This window comes from Dermacentor silvarum, chromosome 10 (genome assembly GCF_013339745.2).
Source record: "Dermacentor silvarum isolate Dsil-2018 chromosome 10, BIME_Dsil_1.4, whole genome shotgun sequence".
NCBI classification, from domain to species: Eukaryota; Metazoa; Arthropoda; class Arachnida; order Ixodida; family Ixodidae; genus Dermacentor; species Dermacentor silvarum.
Window position 1 is genome coordinate 16,693,500 of NC_051163.1, and position 13,695 is coordinate 16,707,194.

At 47.1% G+C, this 13,695-nt stretch overlaps 1 long non-coding RNA gene across 1 annotated transcript; it reads right to left on the reverse strand.

Annotated features, from left to right (window-relative positions):
* Positions 1-2,193: 2,193 nt before the first annotated feature.
* LOC119465734 (uncharacterized) lies at positions 2,194-6,354 on the reverse strand. Its single transcript, XR_005194897.2, has 4 exons — positions 5,312-6,354; positions 5,146-5,236; positions 4,856-5,064; positions 2,194-2,432 (listed from the first exon to the last, which is right to left on the reverse strand). It is a non-coding gene; the product is annotated as an uncharacterized LOC119465734 (long non-coding RNA).
* Positions 6,355-13,695: the final 7,341 nt, after the last annotated feature.

The window sequence follows — 13,695 nt, forward strand, 5'->3', positions numbered from 1 at the left end:
TTGTAAACCTATACGGACTCGCGCACCCCACCACTTTACTGCCAATTATTGCAGCACAAAATACAGCGCTTCGAGCTATTCTCTTCCTAAAAAGAACGGACTTAAATCACATTCGCCTAACAATATACTACCCGTGAAACATTGCACTGATTACTATGTTCTCGTTTTGTTTTACAAAATTATGCACAAATTACTCTATGTCCTGTAAAAATGAAGGAAAATACCACACTCATTACGATCAGTCACCTCGAAAACGCAAACCGTTTCAAATTGTCGCACTAATTATGGATCATGTACATTCTCGCATGCCGCATAGCAGCTCTGGAATAAATTACTAACAGATCTAACGGCACAACAATCATTTATCAGCTACAAAACTAACCTTCGCTTTTATGCTCGCGTAACTTCCTTAATAAGTTTGTACCATATTTGTACTGTCTCGGATAGTTTTTTCTCACGCGCTCTAGTGTTTATATAACAGCATACAATATAGCCCCCCCCCCCCTCCCCCTCACAGCTTCTACGCGTTATAGGGCCCAATCTTTATATCATACCCAATGTACGTATCTTATCAATAAAGCACTTGAGCTTGACTAATTAACAATTCACTAATTAAGATTACTTGATTACTTGTTAAGGTTGAACTTAACAATTAAGTTTAATTACCTTATGGCCCATATTGCAATTTACAAACTCTAGCCGGGGAGTTCACGAGGCGGATCCACTTGAAACCAATTCTCAGGATGACACCAGTTTCGAGATATTAATTGCCGAACTTTGCGGAGCAATGTACTGGCGTTCCAATTACTTTCTTAAAACTTAGTTTTATGCACTGAAGCACGAAAGGAACCGGAACGCCAATGCATTTCTCCGCAAAGTTCGGGAATTAATATCTCGAAACTGGTGTCATCCTGAGAATTGGTTTCAAGTGGATCCGCCTCGCGAACTCCGCGGCTACAATTTGTAAATTGCAATACTGGCTATCAAGAGATAAGTTGATAGTTTATTAGTGAATTTGTTAATTATTCTACTATGCATTTCAATTTTTTGTGCAAGTAACGTCCGCCTCTTCAAGTAGACAAGTAGAATTGTGCTACCTGCCGCAGGCAACCTTTAAAAATTTTTGAAGGCGTTCGCTGAAACACCCTGTATTTATACCGAGGTTAAGAGTTCCAAAAAATTACAAAGAATTTGATACAGCTTTCCAGCTCAGAAATGTTATCGATTAACTAAGGGCAAATTATGGCAGACAACCTTAGCTTCTACATCTCTGCTTTCTGGAATGATAGCCATCTTGAAACTCAAATTCAGCAAGCGGAGCCCCCGATACATTTGAGAAAGCTACGTTAGAGATTTGTGAAGGGACCAACCTTCCTCTTAATTTTTCTTCAAGGCTTAGGTAACACAAAGATCGGCGATCTTTTTTGATGCCAGGCTATTTTTGTTGTGTACCTAAAATTACGCTAGAACGGTTAGTCGGTTTTCCTTGTCTAATTGCTTACAATATGTTAAGTTGTTGAGGTATGCGATGTCTTGAACTCTGTTTCCCTCATGAGAAATGCGTCTTCTGCTGATTTGTTAGTTCATTGCTAGAGTGCACCAAAATTTACATTCCATTTACTTTCATTTTAGTGACAACAGTATGTTACCACTGTCGCTCGGGTGTACAAAATATCGAGGACAGGGACTCAGTCAGATAAAGACAAGCATGTTTAGTACCTGGTTTTCCTCGATTGCTTTTCCCCTTTGTCGTACAGTCTGTTTCACACTTAGGGGAATCTCATCATTCATCGCTCTTTTTATCGCCTCCCCCCTTCCCCAGTGTAGAGTAGCAGGCCAGAGCAAACTAACGCTCAAGCCGACCTCTCTGCCTTTCTTCAAATAAACCTCTCTAGGGGAATCTCGGAGCGCATTGCATCGCGATGCGGCGAGCGCTGGAGTCGGGTACCGGAAGGAGCTCGCGCAGGCGCAGACGCTCGAGACGCGTTATCTTGCGTCGAGCTGTCGACGCGGTTCAAGATCTCCAGCGCTCGCCGCATCGCGATGCAATGCGCTCCGAGATTTCCCCTAAGTGTGAAACAGACTGGACATCTGCTTTCCAAATGAGTATAAAACGAATATTTGTAACTAGAAGCGAAGATTACACTGAAAAACTGGAAATGCAACCACGAGGCGCATCTTTAACCACTCGAGGACAGCCGTAGTACAAGTCATGGGTACGGAGTACTTACACGTAGTGGTGCAAGGCGATGAGCAGTCTTGTCTGCCAGCAAGACCGCACACGGGTGGCGAGGTAGCGCGGTCGGCCACGGTTACAAGTGGTGCTCAGGGCCATCTCCTGTATGGGGACGTTGGGAGGATGGCAAACGTGGAGCAGCACACTGGATATCCTTCCTACTCGTGGGCCGCATCCGAAAGCAGAGGTCAAGATTCTGAAACAATAAGGCATGGACGCAGTAACGTTAAGTACCGGGCGAGTTGGTACCTATTGAACAAGGAATTAAACCAGTTAACTAGACGCACACGCAGAGCAAATAGCACAGGACGATGCTGGTGAAAAAGTATGGTGCCAGGGTCTGCGCATGCGTGGTCTCCCTAGCACGGTCGTCTCGCTCCCTAGTGCATCTAAATAGCCTTGCTCCAAAAGAACAGAGTTGGCTGCCTTTTAGCGTTGTCTCAGGGGAGCCGTGTGAATGCGGTCTCAAACGCTGCTAGCGCGCGTGTGTGCACGCGATGGAGCATTAGCGCTCGTGCGTGCGCGTTAATGGGCATCGGCGCCTTTTAAAGCGAGATGCTTAACTGGCTCAGTCGCGGAATGTGGCCATCGTCCACAACACTTGCTGTGGCAAAAATCAGAAAGCGGCTTACTACACCTCTACAGTTCAATACAGCATGTAAAAGTAAGTTAAGCACCAAGTAGCTAACAATAATTGAGTAATTCAAGAGTCCCAATAACTAATCAAAATTAATTAGGGTAATTAACAAGATCAATACACAAGCATGATTCGACACGTTTATTAAAGCGTGCTAAAGTTAATTACTAGGAATTACGATTAATTAAAGGTCATTAAGGGTTGCCAACAGTAATAGAGTACTTATCAATTCGAGACTCCGTGATAAGACTGGTCACGCCGAATTAAGACTAGAGTTCCAAAAGGCAGTACATACTAATAAGAATCAAGTAAAGATTCCGTCATAGCAACCTAGCAAGACAATTAAACCGAATTACGACCAAATAAGAGTTAATTAAACATAAGCAAACAATCGCAAATGATATGGCATCAACGCATTAAAGCTTTCGTCATCTAAGTAGTCTTAGCAATCGATGTGGGACCCCCACTGAACGTTTTTTTTTTTTTTCAGACGCATTTAACTTAAACTTACAGCTGAACACACCGTATTAGCAACGTATCACCACACTGAACGAAAAATTGAATGTTTGCGCCAACCAACGCAGACACGCGATGAAATGTTAGAGTACTCCCCTAAAACTGCAGCGAAGCGGCCAGATGTAAATAGCACACTATGCGATGTTCATTGTTACTGCAAAGCATTGAAGGGACCTTTATTATAGTGCCGCATGCACAAAATTAATTCTTGTGCATGAAATTGTAGTGTTGGAATGCGCCGTCTAATATTTTGAAAACTTACTGCACGCAGTCATCCTTTTTAAAGGACCCGTCGTGTTACAGTCAAAGTTCTGATCCTTATTCCCAAGTAGTAAATGCGGCTCGGTAATATAATTGCATAATAACTAAAATACATAGCGGAACACGAATAATCCGGTTAAAAAGCGCGCTATACAGCGATTTTATGGGCGAGTCGTGGTGCTAGCCCACATGAAAGATAAGCTACGAATTCATTTTTTTAGGCGAAATAATTTACTCAGATATACAAGACATTAGGTACAATTAAAAGTAGAGCATGGTGAACTCAACGGTCACCGCTCAGCTATAAACGCTCATGGAGTCTATCCACACAAGCTATCAAGAAAGCATGACTATCTCTTAGAATGAATGCAGATTCCGACGAGAATACGCCACAACGATTACGCGTGCGTTTAGAGATTACGCTGCATAGCGCGCGAGCATGCTGTAGCTCACATTGCGCGTCTTTCGGGCACTGGAAGCAGGTGTATACCCGTGCTACGCGAAGTGTTAAATTAATTGACTGGTATTCTTTCATTTAGTATTTTAAATGCACCGGCCGCATCTCGGCCAGTCCCCCGTTCTGGGAATGCGCCGTTGCACCACCCACTTCAAGGCCAATCCCTCATTACGGATATTTGCCACAATAATGCGCAGGTATGTTTAAAATAGTGGGTCTGGCATATAAAGCGCCGTAACTCATTTAAAGTAACAATTATGCAAGCAGAGCCAGTTGTGAGACTGACTACGCCAACCTTCTCGCAGGCTATTAACGATGTAGTACAAGCGACATTACTAGGACACGTCTTGCTGTGTCCTGTGCCCAAAGTAGACAGAGATACGCAAGGTAACGTTTAAACACGAACTCGCCACCCTCGTATCGCACTAAACGCTCAAGAAAGTAAACATCGCCGCAAATTATCGTCAAAGCAAACAGCACCGAATGCTTCGCTTACATCGATACCGATAGTGCGCGGGATCCGCATATTTTTTTCTTCGTTTTCATATTTTTCATGTACTACCGCGCTCGGTAGGAGCAACAGAATGAAGGCGCGTGGCAAAGCGGCCGAGCGTTGTAGGTCTTACTGAGCGCGAAAGTGCCTGCAGTATGCCCACCAGCTATCCTCCCAGTCGATAGCGGCAGTATTGTAAATAATTATAATAATAGGATATAGGGGTAGTACGAATAGTGCGCAAGTGATATTTACCAGTAGAAGCAGGGCTCCAAACCAAGTCCCGTCTGCCAGCAGGACGCCATGGGTGGTAGAATGCAATGGAGCCAAAGCGGCCATCCACGGTACGAGTGGTGCTCAGGGCCATCTCCTGTATGGGGACGTTGGGAGGATGGCAAACGTGGAGCAGCACACTGGATATCCTTCCTATTCGTGGGCCGCAATCGAAAGCAAACGTTGGGACCCTGGAACGACAACGAGGCTTATTTCTTAACCACTCCAGGATGTAGCTCGTCTAGTAGGAGTCGTCAGTACGTGGTACTTACCCGTAGTAGTGCACGGCGATGACCCTGGTCTCGCCTGCCAGCAAGACCACACCGACGAGGGAACACGGTAGGCCGCGGTACGAGTGATGCTCTGAAAGACAGCGAGGACAGTAAGTACACACTGAGAAAACGAACAGCAACAACGGCAACGAAACGGCCCGCTTACTGTCGCTGCTGCCCGGCCGAGCTCCGACGAGGACCGCAGGCGACGTCCGGCGTCGAGGGCTGCATTAAGCAGGATTAGTAGCTAAAAGCTGGCGAGGTAATTCCGAGTGCTCCCCGATTCCACATTTCGCTCGATAGCACTGACGCGCCCGGGCTACCTTGTCACGAAATAGTGGTCGGGTCGCAGTGCAATTCGGAACGGGTCCATGTCCTTGCCGCAGTCGAAAAGAGGACGCTATCAGCTAGCCTGCCTAGTGTGAGCTAAGCTGTGTGTCCGCTAAGCCTGAAGCTACACGCGCCGCCACCCCGAACACGGTGGCCCGTCCTCTTCGATTCCGGCACGGGGGAGACCCATGTGGTCGCAGCCATGCCCACGAAACTCTCGGGCTTACAGTTAAGCAACAAAACTAACTTTACGTAATTTTCAAACGTAGCTATACAATGCTAGCGAGCGCTAACTAGTGGAACTCGACAGTTAACTTCGCTAAGGCGTGCGCCACCCTCGCCAGCTTGGGGACCATCTATAGGACTTAGCTCGTGAGCGCTGACGACGCTCGACGTCTGGAAGCTCGCCGTGACGACGCTCGCCGTGAAGGGTTGCTGCGCAGGTCCTCCGTTAACAGCCACGGTCGGAGTTGCTCCTCCACAGTTCATGGTCCAGGCGTCGCCGACGAATGGGAACGCGCACACACAAAAGGACAAGTACTCGGCAGGCACGACTTGCGACTTATACGCTGCGCCGGCTTAACCGGGATGCCCCAAGGGCTGAAATGCCAGCTGGCCGTCGCATACATTCCGGGAGCTCGAAAGGAGTGCGACGAATTGCCGAGAAGGAGGCAACAAAGTCTCTCGAAGCGTGCCTCACATTTTGCAGGCCCGGGGGGTGTAAGCCATAGTTCTTCCAAAGTCTGGCCCGAGTTCGTCAAGCGCTGCCACCGTTAGCGCGTAATTAGGACCAGCAGGACCGCGGGGTACGGTACGACGCAGAGGGCAGCCTACACGAGGCCCATCGAAGTCGACAGAAAAATGCAAAATGGCGGCCCAAGCATCCGGATGTTCGTTATATGAACACGACAACCACGATGCTAAGCACTTTGGCGCATGCGTTGATACACCCGGCCATTTCTTCTCTTCTCTCATTGGTCTTTTATCGAACTACGTCACTGGCTCGCTAGCGGCCGCGCCACCGTTATCACCGCGCTCGGCGCGACTGGTGATGGTGAAGTCAAACGAACAAATAAAATGAAATGAAATGAAAAAAAAAAAAAAGAAACCGTAACTGGCATATACAGTTGCCGAACTCGGAATGTTCTAGAAGCTTCCACATGCTTCCACTGTGCTCTTGGACAGCAATCGCGTTAGCGCTATCGCCGTCGTTTTATCGATATGAAACTCGCCGACCGAATCTTCGCGGTTCCGTGGCCGCCTTCGCATTCGCGTTGGGCTCCGGCCGCGAGCATGAATGACTTGCAACTTACGAGCGCGCGTCGCAACAAGTTTCGAGTTCGCTGCGCACGTCGTCGCCTGCTTCTTGCCGCACCGTTTCTCTTGAAACAAAAATTAAATTTCTAGGCGTTTGCGTGCTGGAACACGCCGTAGCAAGAGGCTCCGGATTAATTTAGACCACCTAGGGGTTCTTTAACACGCATCTACATCTAAGTACACGAGACTGTTTTTGCATTTCGGCCGTTATAAAAGCGGCTGCATGCCACAGTCGTGATCGAACCGTTGATCCTGGAGCTCAGAAGCCGAAGCCCACAGTCACTTGGCTACGGCACTGGATTGCTTCGAACTGCCATAGTGACACGGGTTTGCCGGCCATTAAAGACATCCGTATTCCGATCGTTTCGATCTCTGTATGACTTGCGCCAATTGAGCTTATTTTTTTTCGGATGTTGGTGTCCTAAAACGCTAGCATGCTGTATTTGATATAGCAACACAATAGAAAGGCGAAAAACGAAGATAGTTAATCGAAAGCTGTTCTTCCCATACACTGGATGACTCGGCGAAAAGACATCGCAAGAGATTTCGGACGAGATAGGTCTCACGCACGAAGATTTCATAACCACAAGAATCACCATGACGAAATATTCAATAAAGCACCTAATCACAATTAACACTTTTAAGTACACTTCTAATTCCTCGTTCAAAACTTTCTTTACCAAAGATTAATGCATCTGATCCCACCGCCTGCTTCCTTCGCGTTGGTCTGGCTGATGGTGGGCTTAATTTTGTTTTCTTCTGAATTTTTTCGTAGTTTGATTTAAATATTATTTTGTTCTTGCTTTGCGCGGCGACCTCTCGGCAGTGGCCTCATTGAGCTATGGCGTTCTCGTGCTCAAGACGAGGTCGTCGGTTCGATGCCTACGGCCAACGAAGGCGGCTGCTTAGCATGGGAGCCAAATTTAGGGCAGGGTGAAACAGCCTTTCATTTTAGGTTCAAAACTGCACGCCTGATAGTAAGAATGCAGGTAAGGAAGTAGCTGCGTGTCTAATCAACAAAACATTTCTAGCCATGACAATTGTCCACGCACTTATGTTTTTTTTTTTTTCATACAGTTCCGAAATGCGAAGAGACAGCTTTACATGTCTACTAACAAAACAATTAAAGGCATGTGCAATTATCATTGAATAGGGCAGAGTCGTCCAGAAAAAAGAAATGTCCACGCATTCTTTTTCCTTTTATTTCTTCTATTTGTATACAACACTGAGACGCCATGAGACACGTGCATCTACAAGGGCATCCACATCTCAGAGGTGTGCGAGGACCGCAAGTTTGAATTCTCGCTTTCCCAAGAGAAACATGCCGTGGGAACCGCGTAATATCACTCTTTAATCGCGTGTCACCTCAGATAAGCGCTGCGATAATCCGGACCGCAGACGAAACGACGTGGAAGAACTCGTCTGCTCCGCCGAGCAGAAGGCAATTCCGACTCAAGTGATATTGTTTACTTCTTCGTTCCGAGTATCCAACGGGCATTTTTTTGACGGGAAGCACTAACTCGGTACTTTCACGACGCTCTGCTACCGTGGCAAGAGATACCTGCGTTGGCTAAGTGCAAACGCACTCGAAAAAAGAAACATGAACAAGGACGAAAACAACTAGAGAACAGTGCAAGCGTCTGTACTCCATACCTGGGCAAACAGAAGTGCGCAGCGTTACGGAAGCTACGAAGCACACTGAGATACAATTCGCGCTTGCTGGAGCGCCGTGGAACATTCTGCGCCGCTTGCTAACTGCGCTTAACTACACCCGTTAGTGTATATGTAGACTTTGGAGCCATTTATACTTAAATATATTCGTCCAGCTTACCTTTAATCTGGTACAAAACATTACCATAAGGCGGGCGCTCGTTTTGCAGTGTCGTCTGCTTACGCTGCTTTAAGCAGCAGACGACACTGGTCACGATCGTAAGAATCCAGAGCAGTTGCGCTGACGCTCGCATCGTTAACTGATACCGTGTCTGGTCAGAGCGGCACTGCACAGATTTATTCCGAGTGAGACCCATCCGCACAGGATGCACGAGCAGATGATAGCAACGCCCCGTAAGTGGGAAAGGGGATAAAAATAAAACGAAATAACAACCTCGAGACAAACCACCCCGTCGCATTAGACACGTCTTACAACCGACCGACGCGGTTCGAGAAGCTCACGAAAGAGGACAGAACTGCGAGACTTCGCCTCGGGGAATTTCACAGAGAGCGGAAGAGGCCGCTGTACAAGGTGAACGAAATCAACAGACAAACGACACTTCGTTTGTGAAAGGCCGGGCCCGTATACATTTAGGGCTTCCGTTTCCTGGGATGAATGAATGTAAGGAGGTGTACTCCAAGACCCTTCCGCGACCGTGCATTTCTCGACCAGCTTTATTTATTTATTTCCTTTCTTTAACGTATTTTCCTATAAAGCCTAGCTCTTTCCCATCTCTGCAGTCGTGTACGTATTGCCGTAGGCACGTCGTAAGTACCGCACAGCCGTCGTGACTAACTTCTTCTCACAGGTCTTATTACATTCCTTCCAAGGTTGAACACCCCTTACCCCTCCCCTCGAAACCGCCTTCCATCGCTTGCCCCCATTTCGAATGCGGATCATGCAGAATAGCATCCTCCTATGCGAGGAGGCACTGCTTTCTTTCAATTTGAACCGGGAACGTGACCGCTGTGTTGGAGCTGGGGAAAAAATTATACGTTTCATCGCCAATTTATGACAAATCACAAATTTTATTGGTCGGCCAATTCTGGAAAGGAAAGTCAACACAGAAAAATATTGGGCAGAATCGATTTACCGTAGGATGATTGTCAATGTCAATCGATAGCTTCCCATTATGCCAACTGAGATATGCTGCTGAGAACTATTTCCTCTGGGTAAGAGAAGCCGATCTCGAAGGCTAGGCTTCTGCAGGTTGCGTGCGAGGGAAGTACTTGCAGAGCCGGAAATTCTGGGCCTTTTTCGATTTCTCATTCCAGACTGTCCAGGGGCTCTAATATGGACATTCCGCCATTTTCTTCGAGGCGTGACGTAGGACGCGACGCTTACAAAATGGCGCTGATGGCCTCGATTTACTCTCGTAACGTGACGCAAGTTTGACGTTTCGCCTAACGGAAATGAAGGCACTGAACCTAACTTTCATGATACAGAAAAACAGTTTTCCCGCTCAGTAAAAATAAGGCAGCTGGCTCAAAGCGTACGATTATTCCGTCCAAAACGCTTTCTCGCTTCCCTCGTCTGCTGCGTACAAGCCATCGTGTCTTTCTTTGGGTATGATGCGTGTCCCACGGGAAACTGAATGAGTCATCTTATATTGGCGCCCACGCGCTTGTTTTCTACCTTGAGACAACATACGGGACCTGCCAGTGGTGATGAGCACACGCTCTAGGCCGCGTTATCGCTATCTCGTGAAACGCAAGTGACTCAGCCCGACTCGTCTGGCAGAGAAGCGGCCGAATATCATCGATGCGTTGTGCGCGCCACAGGTATCCGCTTGCGCGACGCAAGCGCCGGCGCTGCCGTCTCTTGTTCACTTCGCTGTTTACCCGCACCGCGTGAGGAAACTTCAAGGCACCGCCTTGCGTACATTTCGTTTTATAAATTACAAAGCAGCTTTTCTCATAGCCTCTGATGATTCGAAATGTCATTAATCTTCATTACAATACAAACGCAGCAGTGAAAAGTGCAAAAAAGTCGCAGAAGGTTTGTAATGTTCAACCAACATTATTGCAAATAAACGTGTTTTTTAATAAAAACAGATGGTCCAAAACACAAATGCCAACACTTACCGAGAGCGATGCAAATGGTATGAGCACGCGTTATGAACAAAAGATTTTCACGGCCTCAAACGACGGGGAAAATGCGGCGATACGCATGCCTCTCGACCGCCATTCAATATGGCCGCTCATTACCAGAATTCGCGCGGCTCGTCGCACCACAAATTATGGCAGAAAATATCTGCAATGGCGGCCCAGCGCAACGTCAAATTGACGTTTACGAAACGGCTCTTCCTGTGACGCACCTCACGGCACATTCCTTCAGCCTTCTCGCGAAATTGCAGATGCACTGCACAGGATTCTGCACGCTACCGTCCACTTTCTATTTAAAGCGCTAATGTCATAATTTACACCTGCCAAGGACATGAAAAAAGTATTAGTCGATAAAATTTGCAGCTCTACGGCACGTTTCGTCATTTTGATGAAAACGCAAAATTTAATTTTGCAAAACTTGTGTTTCCCGGCACAAATCTTAAGACATGTGACCTCTCGATAGCCAATCAGAGAGTCAACATGGCGGATAATGGCGGCCGTGCAACCGCCATGCGTGTCGAGAATAGAGACTAGATTAATAGAGACCCAGGACTGCCCGAGGAGCTGTATACGCAACCTTCATTGACTGAAAGCACCATGACGGACAGCCTGACACTGTCAGGAACGGATAATCGAAGAGGCCTAATATTGATTAATGCTTTGTGGACTGTGGTTGCTCTGACGTTGTATCACCTCCAAGATCGGCGCGCCTTACTAATCACATTAAAACCCTTGCGGGGGCCTCATATTGTACACTGGTACCAGGATCGGTCCTTCGAGTCAGCTCCTTTGATTACGCTGTGACCGGCGTCGGCCCAGCTTACTCTGCCAGACAGATACTCCGTTCCGCACAAGGTGTGTTACAAACCAAATAAATATTCGCTTTAAAAGAGCAGCATGTGAACTCCCTAGTGTGAACGCCGTGGCAGCTATGACAGCTCACTCGATGGGCAAGCCCAAATATATGAAAGAACAGGGTTTAAGAAGATGAAGTAAAAGGGTATGTTACCCGGAATACTGCGGAAATGACACTATGCATGGCTTCCGAGATTGGGGCAATCTCGGAGGCCATAGTGTATGCGCAGAGTTTCCTGCAAACATTACTAGAGGCAAATCTGGCGCTGCAATCGTTCAGCCACCATGGGAATGATGGTTTAGTGCATGGATTTGTCTGATCTTCGTGCTTGTGGTTTCAGACGTCCCCGTGGCTTTACTTATAACTACGCTTAAACTGTCTTTATTGGCCCGAGTTTTCAAGCAACCCCATTTTTCTAAATCTAGAATGCAAGAACATTCTGTGCTCACGCAGAATCGATGCGAGTTGTTGCATTTCTAAAGCAATACGTTATTGAATACCATCCATTTCCAAAACCGCAAAGCCGTTTGGATCCAGATGGACGGAATTTAGGAAATTCCGTGCACTAACCATCACTCTCATGCCGGGCTGTCATGCTTGAAGCTCCCACGAACACTATGGTGCCGAGTTTCCTATGGTTATTTCTTGCAAAGGAACTCTATTAGTTTATGCCTGGCCTCAGAGATCGCAACGTCGTACCTGTATGCTTATTATCTCCATATACACGTATAGTAGAGAATTATGCAGATGGCAACGCACACGTTGCTATCTATAAGAAGCGAAGCTTTCGTCAGGCAGTAAATTCATTGCCACACAACCTAAATCCGATGCAAACAATTTTTCTGCGCATTCATCATATGCAACGTGGAGCCTCATGCAATTTACACACTGCACAGGTCACAACTTTATTCTCGTGTAATCTTTAAGTTTATGTACTATACCGGTCGCAAGCTATGCCGAATTGATAACATCAGATAAGACGGATGCTGAGTGTGAGGCGTCTACACAGCGATGTGAAGAGGACGAAGGCGATGTAAGGCACTTTTTTTTTTTCTCTCTTAGCTGACCTGTGCATATGTTGTATTTTGCTTCGGGCCGTCGACTAGCTACACTCGGCTATCGGTCCAAATATATTTCTATACATTCCTTGTGTCCTTGAAAATAAAGTTCCATCCATTGATTGATTGATTGATTGATTGATTGATTGATTGATTGATTGTCGAGGGAAGAATGCCGGTGACAGGCGTATGCACAGAGAAATGCGACCCATGTGTAGCTGTATTTAAGGATTATGTACCTCTTGCGCCACAGACCAGCTCTGGAGGGTCGGCCAAGAATAGACACACCATCAGTGGTACATCCCGAATTGCTAAATCAAAAAAAAAAATCAAGTCAATTAAAGAATCCATTGTATCTACTATTGCGCTACTTTATTAACAGGCCGGCGTGCCGACTTAATTAATGTGTGCCGGTGCGCCGACATTATATGTTCAGGCTTTATGTAACATTTAAAAAAAATTATTATTATGCAGAGCAGAGGTGCGCTTATTCGCACTACCTTGTGCAGCAAAACCGCAAGGCTGCCGTGTATACGTATCGCCAGTTCGGAGATCATGCGCAAAACAGCATGGCCACCGCGATTGCTATCTCGCCCCCCCGAACCTATATGGATAGCATCTGATTAATGCAGCTATTTCCAGGCACGCTCGCATCCGTTATACCACACACTGCGTCCGACTGGACAGCTATGGAAGTAAAAACTGGTCAGTTCGGATTAGGTGAAACGCATCCATTCAACGCGGCAGTGTCCCCTGCCCACTCGTTTCGGATTCTTATCTTCTTTTGGATTTTATCTTGTTCCTGCGTCGAGCCGTTGGTGCGACCGGGCCGGGCCGGTGCCGTAACAGGTCGCAGAATGCATTCCGGGCAATACGCACCATTAAAAAAAAAAAAAGAAAAAAAAAGAAGAAAACACCGGAGACCGCACTGCATGTGGGGTGGCGAGCTGACCGCGAAGTCGTGGCGGGCGTCGGCCGAAGCGAACCGCACGGCGCAGATGCATCCGGTCCAAGGCCGTACAAGCGGGATCCATGCATCAACGGGCCCAGCAAACAAGGTCCGCTATGCAACGAGCGTTGCGCGCTGTGACCGTTGCAGTAAAACCAGCAAGGGCACCCCGGGTCGGGTCAGTATGCGAAACAAGCTGGACCCTGTAAGGAGGAACAGCAAAA